Source organism: Pavona decussata, unplaced genomic scaffold, assembly GCF_977016875.1.
Source record: "Pavona decussata unplaced genomic scaffold, jaPavDecu1.1 SCAFFOLD_21, whole genome shotgun sequence".
In the NCBI taxonomy this organism is placed as follows: domain Eukaryota; kingdom Metazoa; phylum Cnidaria; class Anthozoa; order Scleractinia; family Agariciidae; genus Pavona; species Pavona decussata.
In genome coordinates, this window is record NW_028145444.1 from 3,652,501 (window position 1) to 3,666,760 (window position 14,260).

Genomic DNA, 14,260 nt, shown 5'->3' on the forward strand with positions numbered 1-14,260 from the left:
GGCTTTTTGCAAGCGAAGCAATTTCCATTATTTGAACTCTTCGTTTAATCTACGTTGATAAAGACGGCGAATAGGAAGTTAAGCGTTTAGTTTGCTAGTGGCGTTGTGTTCGAAACGTGTTCATTAGTCGTACTCAGAGATAATTTTGGAGAAGGACATCGATTACTGCTTAAGGTAACTGTATGCTTTTACGTTGACTCTGTTTGTTGGAGATAGCTTGTAATAGCGGTATTCTGTACAAAATGACGAATAGGCGAAAAGTGTACTGCAGATCGGGGATTATTTAGAGTTTACGTTTACTTGTGTGATTCACGGCAAGGTTATGGTTTGTAATTTATCTCAACTCGCATTAATTGAAAAAGCGCCCATTTCTTATATACTTCTGAGTTAAGACTGCGTTTAATTTCGTAGCATATACCAAAGATTTCACTGATTTTTTGGCTTTTTGCAAGCGAAGCAATTTCCATTATTTGAACTCTTCGTTTAATTAGGGTTCATGATAGCAAAGAGTTTAACCAGATGGTAACATTGCAATTTGTGCGTGGCGCTGGGTTCGAAGAGTATTCACTAGCTGTATTGTGAGAGAAACTTTTCAAGCAGAAGATCAATTGGTGCAGCTTGAGGTAAACTGCTTTTACGTTGACTCTGTTTCGTTGATGTATTAAATAATTACAAGCTTGTGGAAAAAAAGGTGTTTCCTAAATCACAAATAGGCGAAAAATCCTACACCTATAGGTTTATTCAGGGTTTTACGTTTACCTCTCTGATTCACAACAAGGATGTGGTTTGTAATTTATCTCAAAAGGTAACGATTGAGGAAGCTGTTATTCTTACACTTTTGTGTTAAGACTGCAGTTGGTAGCAATTACCAAATTTTTTACATGTTTTAGACTCAACTGTGCCGTTTTTAAAAAGAAAATTGACCATTTTGAGGTGGTAAATCAAAAGAATAACTTCTAAGAAGCACTCGACAGTTAAAGCGGTGGAAAATTGGAGCGTTCTTGACGAAGGAATCGTGCTTTGTTTGACAGGTGTAGAATAACGAAGAGAGGTGTAGAGGTCATTGATAAGGTAGAACAGACATCACATCACTTTGCCGCGTTACGATATACTTCTGGGCCCAGTTGTTCAAAGCCCGATAAAGCTAATCCTGGGTTAACTTCAACTTTGATTTTAGTTCCATTACAAGACAATAAAGGCTTTTTTTTTTTGAAAAGGGCAAAGGTTTTGTCCTTCAGTTTTGACTTTAGACTTTTCTTTGCTATTAGTTAAAACTAGCTTTGTAAGGCAATTTTAACGTTTGAAATGAAAACGTCGGTTAACTTTTAATCGAGGGTTGGCGTTAACCGGCTTTCGAACAACATGGCTCTGATGTTGCGGTATACTTCCGGTATGTCAGTTAGTAAACCGCATGTAACTGGATTCCTAGCGGTTGATTACAAATGGCTTCTGGAAAACACAGAGTGTGTTTAGCTTTCTTCTTCTATCGAAACATGGTGTCAGAAGTAAAGAACTAACTCAAAACAAGGCAGTAACCGATCGACGGTCTCAACACCAACATGCCTGACACGTTAGAAGTACCACACCCCTCAACATCGTTGAGTTTTACCGTCGAATTTTTCCGTACTGTCGCCGATGATATGCCAAGGAGACAAAGTCGCGATATTGGGAGTTCTTTAGACAACAGTGGGAGGACTACGAGATTGCTACAGGTTTAGACCAACGAGACCCTAAAATCAGGTTAGCAACGCTACGGTATGTGATGAGGAGAGAATGCATGCAGATTTTTATGAATCTGAAACTATCAAACGGACGAGGAGCGAAAGGATGTCAAGACATGCGTCGAGGCACTCGAAACACATTTCAAACCTAAACGCGATGTAGTCTATAAACGCTACGTGTTTAACATGTGTACACAAAACGCCGAAGAAACCGTGGATAAGTTCGTAAACCGCATCAGCAAACTAGCGTCGCCATGTCAATTCGGGACCTTTACGGAAGAAATTATAAGCGACAAAATCATGCTAGGAGTTAGCGATCAATCAACGAAACTACGTCCACTCAAGAAAGAGGATGTTACGCTAAACAAAACCGTGAACATTTGCCGTTCGAGTGAAATCACGAACATTCAACTGAAGTCCATGGAGGTGCCTTTGTTTCGATGCAACGGCGGCAAGACAAAGCTGCGCGCTACCAAGGACCACCAACCGGCTGCAAAAAGCCACAACAGCTCGAAACGAAAGTGCTACCAATGCGGAAGGCTACAAGATCACAAGCTCAAAGATTGCTCGGCTTTCGGCCAAACATGCAATTCGTGTGGAAAGGAAAATCACTTCGCCTCCGTTTGTTTATCTTCAAAGGAAAGCACACGTGATATTCGCGCGGTGGAAGAATCTGACGAAGAATCTGTCGAAGAATTGGACGAAGAACCGATCTTTCGCTTTGAAGACGTGAAAGCACAAAGAAAACAGCTCTCCTCAAGACTGAACTTTCTAAACGATTCCGACCGTTTAGGAATGCAACTAGAGTGTCAACTGGATACAGGAGCGACACGCAACGTGATGAGTTACGACGACTTATCCAGAATCACACAGACCGGAAATCCGCCATTACAAAGCTCCAAGGTCAAACTTCGTTTGTTTGATGGATCGTTGATGAATCCAATCGAATCGGAACCGCATCATTGACAGTTGAAAACCACAACTAACCCAACCAGACGAATCACCGAAGATCTTGCATTTCAAGTGATAGAGACCAACAACAAACCCCTGCTGTCTGCAGAAACCTGTGAGGATCATGACTAAAACACCACACGAGTACATACGGATAACATACGGGTAACATACGAGTAACATACGGAACATACGGATACATACGAATACATACGACTAACATACGAGTAACATATGGATACATACGGCTAACATACGGATACATACGAATACATACGAGTAATACGAATGTTTTTCTTATAAAGGAAGCTCTAATTATAAGCCTTGCAAGCATTTTTTACGTCAGCAAACACGTACCCGGTCCAATTTGAGGGGGGGGGGGGGGACTGTTGATCGACCCCTTTTGTCACAGTAAAATAAATTCACATGAAGTGCTTTGAAGAATATCCTGCCACTTGTCATTCTACGTAGCCGGCTAACTAATTTTTAACAACCTTTGCCGTGTTTCGGAGTTAGAACAGCTTACACTTGTTGATTGACAATGTCCGACTTAATAAATGACAGGAGCCGACAACGATTGTTCTTTAGCAGGGGCATTTGACAGACAAATCCGACGATTAAGGTAGGGCATTTGAACACCATTTTGGCCCGAGGGGGCGGGAATTTGAACGATCCAATCTTAAAAAGTTCAAATGCTTGGGGTTTGCCCGGGGGGGGGGATGTTGAGGTTTCGAGTTGATCGACGCATTATCTCGTTATCTGTGGGGAGTTGGAGCCCCCTAAACCCTCGATTTGATGACTTCCACTTGACCCTAGGGTGTGCCTTAGCTCAGGATAGCTCGATTATCAGGCGCTGTTCGGGAATTACAGCTCCGATTGAGTGACGAAAATCAAGCCAATCTCCCTAATCTCCCTCAGGAAAGGAGGCTAGTTTCGGCTGGTCATGTGACTTCACACGAGAAACTTTTACCCAATCGGTGTACCGGCACGCTCTACTATTTTGTTCGGACAGAGATTTTTAAACGGAGACGAAAGCAAGAGAAATGCATTTGGAGTATGATTTTGAGCCTGGGGCTGAAATTTCAGCCTGAAAAAGTTCTTAAGATGCCCTTAAGTTACCTGTTATAGTATTTGAATAGATCTATGTGACCAGTACACCTATCAAAGAGCAATTTTTGCCCTAATGTGGTGTCACGTTGGACCCAAAGACTGAAGTTTTACATGTTTTATTTTTCCGTATTTAAACTGTTCCTAAAAAAAAATGGTCCAAATAAACATGGTCTTAACTGAATCTCAGCCTGGGTAATTTTTTTAGTATGTCGTTACATTTTAGTTAATCTCAGCCTCAATGTTCTTATTAAAAAGATTCTTATAAAAAAATTTATTAAGTAGAGTCTAGAGAATGTCACTCGGTCAAAAAAGCAGTGGTTGATATATATATTTAATTCTATGTACACTTGAATTGGAGTATATCAAATGAAAGAAGAGAGAAGACCATGGAAAAGAGGTTGAAATCAAGCCTAAGTTGCTCAATACCCAATTCAATTTCCGGTTATCAGCATGGAATAAACTTCGTCCTGAAATGCCTTCCAGGACTGTTTTAATTGACTGACTTAGAAAGGTTAGAAATTTAAAGCAATAATGATTAATAAACCAAGAATTGCATGGCTTGATTACTAAGATGTTTGGCATTTTGTTTATCTACTTAAGAAGATATATACCACCGGCTTGAACTTCATCAGCTTGTTATTTCAAAAATAAATTGAAAAACTGACGATAACCTAGAATAGCTTGTTGTTTCAATCTAGCGCGCAAACGTTTTCGGGATCTTTTAACATTTTCAGACCTCCCAATTTGATTTGCTGCAAGATCAAATTTTGGGTGTAAAGTCCGATCGAAGACTTCGTTTCTTTTTTCAGGTGTGCAGAGGGAATCTCCGTTCCAACGTATATACAGCACTAATACTGACTTCTTTACAGAGGTCCATTTACCTTAGCAACGTGATAAAACAAATATATATTTTTTACTGGTTGTCCCTACTGACACAACCATAGTTTCTTAGTTTCACAGAACTAACCTTCTAAAACAACGAAAAACAGTTTGTCAAGCCTCTTTCCTTTCCGCTTTGAGCAAGACGGGAAAAAATACGGAAGTTTCGCGATGAAACCTCATTCCAGTAGAATAGCATTTTAACTCAGTTTCCTAAAACGAAATGTACATTTCACTCTAGGTCACCATAATGCTTTTGGTCAAGGTGAATTGCAGGGCAATGTTGACTCTATTGGGTTGCAGTTACCCAGAAACGACAGGATTCTTTTGCCGTTGCTGAGGTAAAAAAAAAAAACATCTACCTATCAGTCGTTAATACATATGGATACACTGAAGTCATTTGCTGTCACTTTTCTCATATCATAAAAACTTTAGCGTTTCAGCTATTTTTGGAATTACTAAAACTGATTTATCCTGCATGTGAAATGTATAAAAGTGGTGCTCAAGTTTTAACCTTAAAGGGGAAGTATCACGGAAATTTGCTGTCATTTCAAAACCCAAAAATGTTTGACTGTCAGCAGAAACAGCGAAATAATTGTCAAGTTTGTTAAAAATTATCACCCCAGTGCAATAAAACTGTCTGATTATTGCCTCTGGCCAGTCCAGACAGGGTTGGCCGGTTTGGATTGAAACTTGAAAAATATTAGGCTAATGTTTTTCAAGTTCTCGCATTTTTGTTTACAAAATGCGCTTGAACAGATCACAAGTTGTTTCTTTGAAGAATTGAGTTGACTTCGTTCCTCTCGTCATTCTAGAATTATTTGGCAGCTGATTGAAGGTCTTATTTCATCATTTTTAACAAACGATATCAAAAACCCCATGATACTTCCCCTTTAAGTCAGTACAAACTATATAAGATTAGGTACACCACTGAATCAAGAGAAATTTTATTTGAAAGTCTGTTAAACTTAAATTTATACTGTGTATAAAAAATGCGCAGAAGTTTCAAGGTGAGTACCTTGTTTTTTTTAGCTTACTGAAAGGTTTACAGATACTATAATGCCTACAAAAGAGCAAATGTAGAAATACCTCATACGAGTAAGACAATTTTACATTAACTTCCATCATTCATATACTGATACTATTATCACCAAGAAAAACCTTAAAGCCTCTTTGAATTTACGGAGTAAATTACTTGGTTGGGATTGGCACTAACTTGTACATGGAATAGCATTGAACACTACGTGCAGAGCGACGTTCTAAACCACCACGAAGTTGATTGCTGGTAACCTTTAAAAATTTGTTTTCTTTTTTTCTTTTTATTCAGGTTTTCATAAAAGATTTTTCGCTGTATATATTCCTTCTTTTAATCGACATGATATCCCCACTTCCAACGATCTACAATGGTAATCATGCCTCTCTCTCTGTTGACAAGGACAATCAATTCAATGCAGACGGCCGGTTACAAACTGACTCCCCACTTGATGGATTCATACTCCCAATTCGGAACAACAGTAGAGAGGAGATCAAACAAGGACACGTTTCAAGGGTTCGCCGCTCTTCAGGTTGTGTGGTCCGACACATAACACAGCCATGTGGAAATTACCTGATTGCGACAGTGAAATGCAAAAAAAGAAGTATGGCTTGCATCAATGGCGGGGTTGCGCCCCGATGTCTTATAATCAAGACTTACTTTGCAGCTTGTAACAGAGTGTTTGATACAGATTGTAAATGTGCAAGTTCATGAAATATCCTTGGCACTGGCTAATATATTTAAAGTACATATAGCTTTTGATAGTAATTATGAATCATAGTTGTTTTAGCTATAAAAAGCATTTATTTACCTTTTATTATAATTCATCTCAAATTTGAAATGTGCTTTGTAGTATTGCTGGAATGAACCTTTACCCAAAGAAAATCATTACGTTTTTGGCCGATTTTTGTTTATGTCGGTAGTCTTTGATCTCTCTATCGTAATGAGGCTTGGCCAACGAAAAAAATCTAGCAATTTGAATTAGACTGTCAAATTAAGTTAACCATGCAGACCCTGTACCAACCCTTGTTATGCCATCCAGCAGTACAATTGTTTCTTCAGTCCTTTATAGCTAAGAGTCTCTATGGAAACTCTTGCTTAACTGAGCCATGTAGTTAGCAAGGATCTTGCTGCTAAAATTTTTTAAAACTAGCTAAGAATCCAACACTTTTTTCTCTAGTTATGACGTCCCTAATTTAAGGCTGGGGTAAATTTCAGCTCTTAGATATGAACAACGTAAAGTCAATTAAATAGAAGAGAGATCCTCGCAATTATTTACGCAACTTAAGCGGTTGCAAAAAGAAAGCGATTTGTCACTTCCTATACGCTCATTCGAGATCTGAAAAGACCTCAAAAGAACTTAAAACAATAAACAGTTATGGTTTTAGTTCACCGGATCAGGCGCTAAGCCAGTTTTTGAAGAGGTTTTCAGCTGGCGTGAAATTTTATCAGTAGGGGGTAAGGATTAGGTAGGTAGGTAGGTAGGTAGGTAGGTAGGTAGGTAGGTAGGTAGGTAGGTAGGTAGGTAGGTAGGGAGGGAGGGAGGGAGGGAGGGAGGGAGGGAGGCAGGGAGGGAGGGAGGGAGGGAGGGATGGTGTATCACTGGGCGTGTAACCCAAAAAAATATTTTTTTTCAGAAAAGGGCCCCGTTTCATTCGTGGAAATTTCTCATACGCTGAACCTCGCTTTTTGCTCATTTACATTAGGTTCGGAACATGGCGTAACTATTATTATTAGATAGAGGACAAAATTACTGAATGCTGATTGAACGAGAAAGAAAGCATTTTTTCTTAATTTTCCTTTAACCGAGTTCACTGAGGGCAAAATTACTCACTACTGATTGGTAGGTCGAGCTGCGCCGAAAACTCTCGCTCCTGATTGGCCAAGCATGCCATTTCTACTTTAGTTGGTTTCTTCAATTTTTGCAGCGACAACTAATCATGGGGAGTTCTTTTAGGTTCTCAGTTGGAGTTTGACTTCTTAAGCAAGATTCTTTGTGCCAAAAATACTTGGAAATCAAGTGCTAAAAACTATAAAGGAAATTCCTAAAACTGGTGAATTTCATGTCTTGCAAGAAACAGCAAAAGATTACTTGTGCAGAAATAATTGGAAATCAAGCGCTACAATTATAAAGGAAATTCCTAAAAGTGAATTTCATGTTTTACAAGAAACAGCAAAAGATTATTTATGCCAAAAGCTAAAAACTTGGATCGGATTTGTTTGGTTGAGAAACTGAAATCATTCATGGCGACAAAGTGCTTTCACCTCACTCTTATTCCAAAGAACGATCACCGAACATAACAGCGCCCTTTTGATATAATTTGTTTTACGAAGAGCGTCGATTGTTTTAAAAAGGTTTTGCTCTCTATCAGGTTATAAGCACCTAATTGCAATGAGTTCTCGTATAATTAAGTATTATTTTTCACTTGTATTTTCAAAGTTGAATTAAACTTGCATTTTCAAAGTAGAATTAAGGATTTTCTTAATCTTCTCGACTCTTGCAGTGACGAGAGCACTCTGAGAAAAATTTTGAAAATACTTGTGATAATTAATCCTTAATCCTTAGCTCGATTACCTGGCTTTGTTCGGGAAGGGCTCAGCTTCGAGTGAGTGACGGAAATCAAGCCAACCTCCCTCGAGAAAGGAGCCTGTTTTCGGCTGCTCATGTGAATTCACACGACAACTCCTACCCAATCGGTTTACATGTACGCTCTATTATTTTGTTGGCTACAGCCGAGAAAAGATTTTTAGGCGGAAAACAAAATTTTAAACGGTAGCGAAAGCAACTGAGAAACGCAAGGGATTTGGAGTCTAATTTTGGGGCTGAGGCTGAACGTTCTTGTTTTCAGTTGACAATTTGGGCCTGAACAAGTTCTTAAGATGTTCTTAAGTTACCTGTTATAGTATTTCAATAAATCTTAACTGACTCTCATTCTGGCTAATGTTCTTAGTACGTTCTTAAATTTTAGTTAATCTCAGCCTCAACGTTCTTATTAGAAAGGTTCTTATAAAAATAAAGAGTGTATATTTAGTAGAATCTAGTGAATTCAAACGGTCAAAGAAGCAGGGGTTGATATGGAGTATATCAGTAATTTATCAACAGTCAGGAGCTTCATAAGCTCCTGCAACAGTAGAACTGTTTCCAGAAAATTCTACCAGAAATATCCTGATATCACTTGTTGAAGCTGAAACTGAGGTAACAAGTACATATTATGCCCGATAAATTGAGATTCAGTTCTTAAATAATTCATTCAGTAACTGCATTATAAGTTCATCACTCACACGAAAATACAAATACATTCTTTTTGTCAACAATAAGGTGTAAAAGTAATTCGCGTTTAGAACAATAATGAATATTTATTTGGTCACCGATTTCTTGTGGGAAAAGACATTGTTTTTCGCAATCAGCCCTCTGAGCACAATGTTTTTCGTTTAAATCCTGCTGCCAATCTGAGACGTTAAAAGGAATGAAATAACATAAAAACTGCCTTTGAATTATATTTACATGCGGCTTGCTTCAGTTCAATCTGATTAATTCAAGTGAAAAACCCGGACACAAACCCACGGACTGGCCAGTAGCTTACGCATGCGCCTGCCATATCACCAGGGCAGTGGTAGCCATTGCCCTATTGCCAGCTGTTTCGGCCTTGCTGAGCCTCATTTTCATGGCATAGCCCGTCGGGCACCGAACGACAAGAAGGCCGTGTATCAGGTACACTTTACTGCCGAGACGGGTGAAAAACACCCCTTTAAGCGACAGCTCCACAGCACACATGTGGTAGCTGTTGGCTGGGAACGCAAGGCAGTTCTCCCACGGAATGCGCTGGGTTGCTTCATTTCGGTGGTATTTCTGAACAATTTTAGTTAAATAGAATGCGGCGCCTGCTTACATTCAGTTTTGTCCAAAATTATTGGTGTTTCTTAATCATTAAGGAATATTAAAATTGATCTTCTTCCCCACTTCACTCCTTTTTGAACACCGTTAAAAGACGTAAAGCCAGCGATACTTCTGCTCTGATCGCCTTGTCATGTTTGAGTTAAGCAGTCTGCCATCGTTTGTCGCCTTCCTCATTATGGCGTCCCGAAACGACAGTTTTTAAAATAATTTTTGTAGATTAACAACACTCTACCTGGAGAGTGTGTGGAAGAAACGTGAATTTCAGTGTTCCAGTAGCAAGTGCGTGTGTGGTGGGGAAATGCTTAGTTATAAAAACCGCTTGCTGTCACAAACTTCGCAGGTGGCTTCTTGGGCCTGTTTGAGGAAGCGACAGCTCTATACTTTACTACCCCTCCCTAACGATAAATTTCGTCAAGCAACCAGATTTTGTGTGCCACGTGACCAGAGACATCCAGGGTCATTTCTCGAGGAGGAAGAGAGACGTTCCTGGGAACGAGGTTGATATCAAGCCTATTTTGCGCATTACTCGTTAACAACGCAAACTTAAGCTTGAAATTCCTTCAGGGACTGTTTAAATCAAAATTAGAAAGGTTAGAAATCTAACGCGATAATGAATAATAAACCAAGAATTGCATGGCTTAATTGTTTAGATGTTTGGCATTTTGTTTATCTACTTACGAAATTATATACCACCAGCTTGAATTTCATCAGCTTCTAGTATTTCAAAACTTAATTAAAAAAACTGACGATAGAACAAAGTAACTTGTTGTTTGAGTCTAACGCGCGCACGTTTTTGGGCTCTTAACATTTTCAGATCTCCCAATTTGATTTGCCGGAAGTTCACATTTTGGGGTGTAAAGTCCGATCGAGGACTTCCGTTTCCTTTTTTCACGTGTGCAGAGGGAATCCCCTTCCCAACGTATATACAGCCCTAAAGTGACCTCTTTACAGAGGTCAATTTGCCTCAGCAACGCAGTTGATAAAACAAATAGTTTTATTGTCCCTACCAACAAAGGCCCCATTTCCCTTAAAGGGAAAAGGACCAAATGATGATGACCAACAAAGTACCATAGTTTCTTTGCTTCTTAGAACCAAACAGTTTTTCAAGCCTCTTCCTTTCCACTTTGAGGAAGACTGGAAAAAATTACGGAAGTTTCGCGATGAAACCTCATTCCAATAGAACAGCATTTTAACTCAGTTTCATCAAACGGGATGTACATTCCAGTCTAGATCACCTTATTGCTTTTGGTCAAGGTTAAACACAGGACAATGTTGACTCCATTGGGTGCTGAGTTACCTAGAAAGACATATAAAAGCGGCTGTAGCGTCTCTTTTGACAGAGAGTCACCTATGATAGCCTATTGAAGTTTGGTTTGCGTTTACTTGAATTCTTGGCACAAGTGGGACCGATATTTTAGGGTCGATTGGTCGTTAGCTGGTCGTTTTAGTTGTTCGATTTGGCATTTTGGTTATTCTGTACTATTGGTCATTTTTCGTTGGAATAAATCACCCGTTAACCGTCAACTTTGTTCTCCGTGGCTCGTGACGTTTGAGTTTAACGACCCGTAAAGTAGTCCCTAAATGCGTCGACGCGACATGACTTGAAATCCTGAATTTTGGATCATTGAACTTTCTTGTCAGTCGCCGCAAGCGCCACACACATACCAAAGAGCAATATTTGCCCTAATGTGGTATCAAGTTAGTCTGTATAGACTGACGTTTTCCATGTTTTTTATCCGTATTTATGCTGCTCATTTTAAAAACATTTGGTCAAAATAAAAATGTTCTTAACGCCTGTGTCATGTTCATAGTTAAGTTTTAGTTAATGTCAGCCTCAAAGTTCTTATCAGAAAGGTTCTTAAAAAATTTAGTAGAATCTACTGAATTTCAAACGGTCAAAGAAGCAGAGGTTGAAAATTAATTCTATGTGCACTTGAATTGGAGTATATAATATCAAATGAGAGAAGAGAGAGGACCTTGGGAAAGAGGTTGAAATCAAGCTCATTTTGCTCATTAATTACTCGTTGACCCAATTCATTTCCGGTTATCAGCATGCAACAAACTTCATCCTGAAATTCCTTCCAGAACTGTTTAAATTAAAATTAGAAAAGTTAGAAATCCAACGCGATAATGAATAATAAACCAAGAATTGCACGGCTTAATTACTTAGATGTTTAGCATTTTGTTCATATCCACTTGCGAAGTTATATACCACCAGCCTCATCAGCTTCTTATTTCAAAAATAAATTGAAAAACTGACGCACGTTTTTGGGCTTTTTTAATATTTTCAGTCCTCCCAATTATTTTTGCCGGAAGTTCAAATTTTTGGGTGTAACGTCCTACCGAGGACTTCCTTTCCCTCTTTCAGGCGTGAAGAGGGAATCCCCTTTCCAAAGTATAAATAGCACTAAATTGACCTATTTTCAGAGGTCAATTTACCTTATCAACACAGTTGATAAAACAAATATTTGTTTTGTTATGAGCTGTTTTACGAAGTGCCTATAAGCACCTAATAGCAATGAGCCCTCGTGGAATTAAGGATTTATTTCCACTTCCATTTTCAAAGTAGAATTAACGATTAATTTTCACCAGGAGGGAGGGGGTGTCTCTATTGTTTTCCAGTGTTCGTATGTGACCGACTCATCACTCTTTTGCAGAATAACGAACATTTTGAAAATCATTGATGTTTGACGTGACGTCACACTGGCAGTGATCACTCGACCAATGTTTACCCTACAGACGCCCCCTCCCTCCTGATTTTCACACATATTTTAAAGTTTCCTTAAACAGCCCTTTTCGCACAGCGACGAGGGCAATTTTTCTACTTGGCTTCATGCAATAAGTATACAAATAATTAAACTAAAAGACAAATCCGAAACTTTTATCTCGTTATCTCGGTATCTGTGGGGTATTGCAGCCCCCTCAACCCTCGATTTGCTAACTTTCACTTGACCCTAGGGTGTGCCTTGGCTCAGGATAGTTCAATTGCCAGGCGCTGTTCGGGAAGGGCTCAGCTCCGAGTGTGTGACGGAAATCAAGCCAACCTCCCTCGAGAAAGAAGGCCGGTTTCGGCTGTTCACGTGACTTCACACGGCATCTTATTTTTGTTCGCAAGAGCCGAACAGAGAATTTTAAATGGAAACGAAAGCAAGAGAAATGCGAGTGATTTGGTGTCTAATTTTGGGCCCGAAGCTGAGCGTTCCTATTTTTTTTTTTTTTTTTATTTTCGAAATTTGCGCCTGAACAAGTTCAGGTGATGTCCTTAAGCTACCTGTTAGAGTGTTTCAATAAATCTATGAGGAAGTGACCAAGACACGTACCAAAGAGCAATATTTGCCGTAATGTCGTATCAAGTTGGTCTGTATAGACTGAAGTTTTCCATGTATTATTTTATCCGTATTTACGATGTTCATTTTAAAAACCTTTGGTCAAAATAAAAATGTTCTTAACCGACTCTCAGCCTGGGTTATGTTAATAGCACGTTCCTAAGTTTTAGTTAACGTCAGCCTCAAAGTTCTTATTAGAAAGGTTCGTATAAAATTAAGTTGAGTCTTTTGAATTTCAAACGGTCAAAGAAGAAGAGGTTGATAATTAATTCTATGTACACTTGAATTGGAGTATATCAAATGAGAGAAGAGAGAGGACCGTGGGAAAGAGGTTGAAGTCAAGCCTATTTTACTCATTACTCGTTAATCCAATTCATTTCCGGTTATCAGCGTGCAACAAACTTCATCCTGAAATTCCTTCCGGGACTGTTTAAATTAAAATTAGAAAGGTTCTAAATCTAACACGATAATGAATAATAAAACAAGAATTGCATGGCTTTATTGCTTAGATGTTTAGCATTTTGTTTATCTACTTACGAAATTATATACCACCAGCTTGAACTTCATCAGCTTCTAACTGTTCCTAGTATTTCAAAAATAAATTGAAAAACTGACGATAGCCTGGAGTAATTAACATGTTGTTTGAATCTAACGCGGGCACGTTTCTGGTCTCTTTTAACATTCCCAGAACTACCAATTTGATTTGCTGGAAGTTCAAATTTTAGGGTGTAACGTCCTATCGAGCACTTCCGTTTCTTTTTTGGAAAAAAGGGAATCCCTTTTCCAAAGTAAATACAGCACTAAATTGACCTCTTTGCAGAGATCAATTTACATTAGCAACACAGTTGATAAAACAAATATTTTGATTGTCCCTATCGACACAGTACCATAGTTTCTTTGTTTCTTAGAAGCTAACATCCTAAAACAAGGAAAAACAGTTTTTCAAGCCCCTTTCCTAAAGTTCCGCTGTGAGGAAGACAAGAAAAAATTACGGAAGTTTCGCGATAAAACCTCATTCCAATAGAACAGCATTTTAACTCAATTTCCCACTCTGAGTCTCCTTATTGCTTTTGGTCAAGGTTAAACGATGGCAGAACAATGTTGACTCCATTTGGTTGCAGTTTCCCAGAAGCGACACGATGTCCTTGCCGAAGCTGAGGTAAACAATATTTCAGCATGTGTATATCAGGCGTAGTTTTTACATACCATAAAACTTTGACGTTCAGCTATTTTTGGAATTTCTAAAACTGATTTATCCTTTGAAATGTATAAAAGTGGTGCTCAAGTTTTAAACTCAAGTCAGTACAAACTTTCAAGAAGGTACACCACTGAATCAAGAAAA

General features: G+C 38.8%; 1 long non-coding RNA gene across 2 annotated transcripts; it reads left to right on the forward strand.

Moving 5' to 3' along the window:
- Window positions 1-100: 100 nt before the first annotated feature.
- LOC146486276 (uncharacterized) lies at window positions 101-7,102 on the forward strand. Of its 2 annotated transcripts, none has more exons than XR_014860203.1 (3): window positions 101-174; window positions 4,903-5,002; window positions 5,989-7,102. It is a non-coding gene; the product is annotated as an uncharacterized LOC146486276 (long non-coding RNA). The 2 variants fall into 2 exon arrangements; XR_014860205.1 differs by lacking the exon at window positions 101-174 and adding an exon at window positions 4,243-4,293.
- The last annotated feature ends 7,158 nt before the right edge of the window (window positions 7,103-14,260 follow it).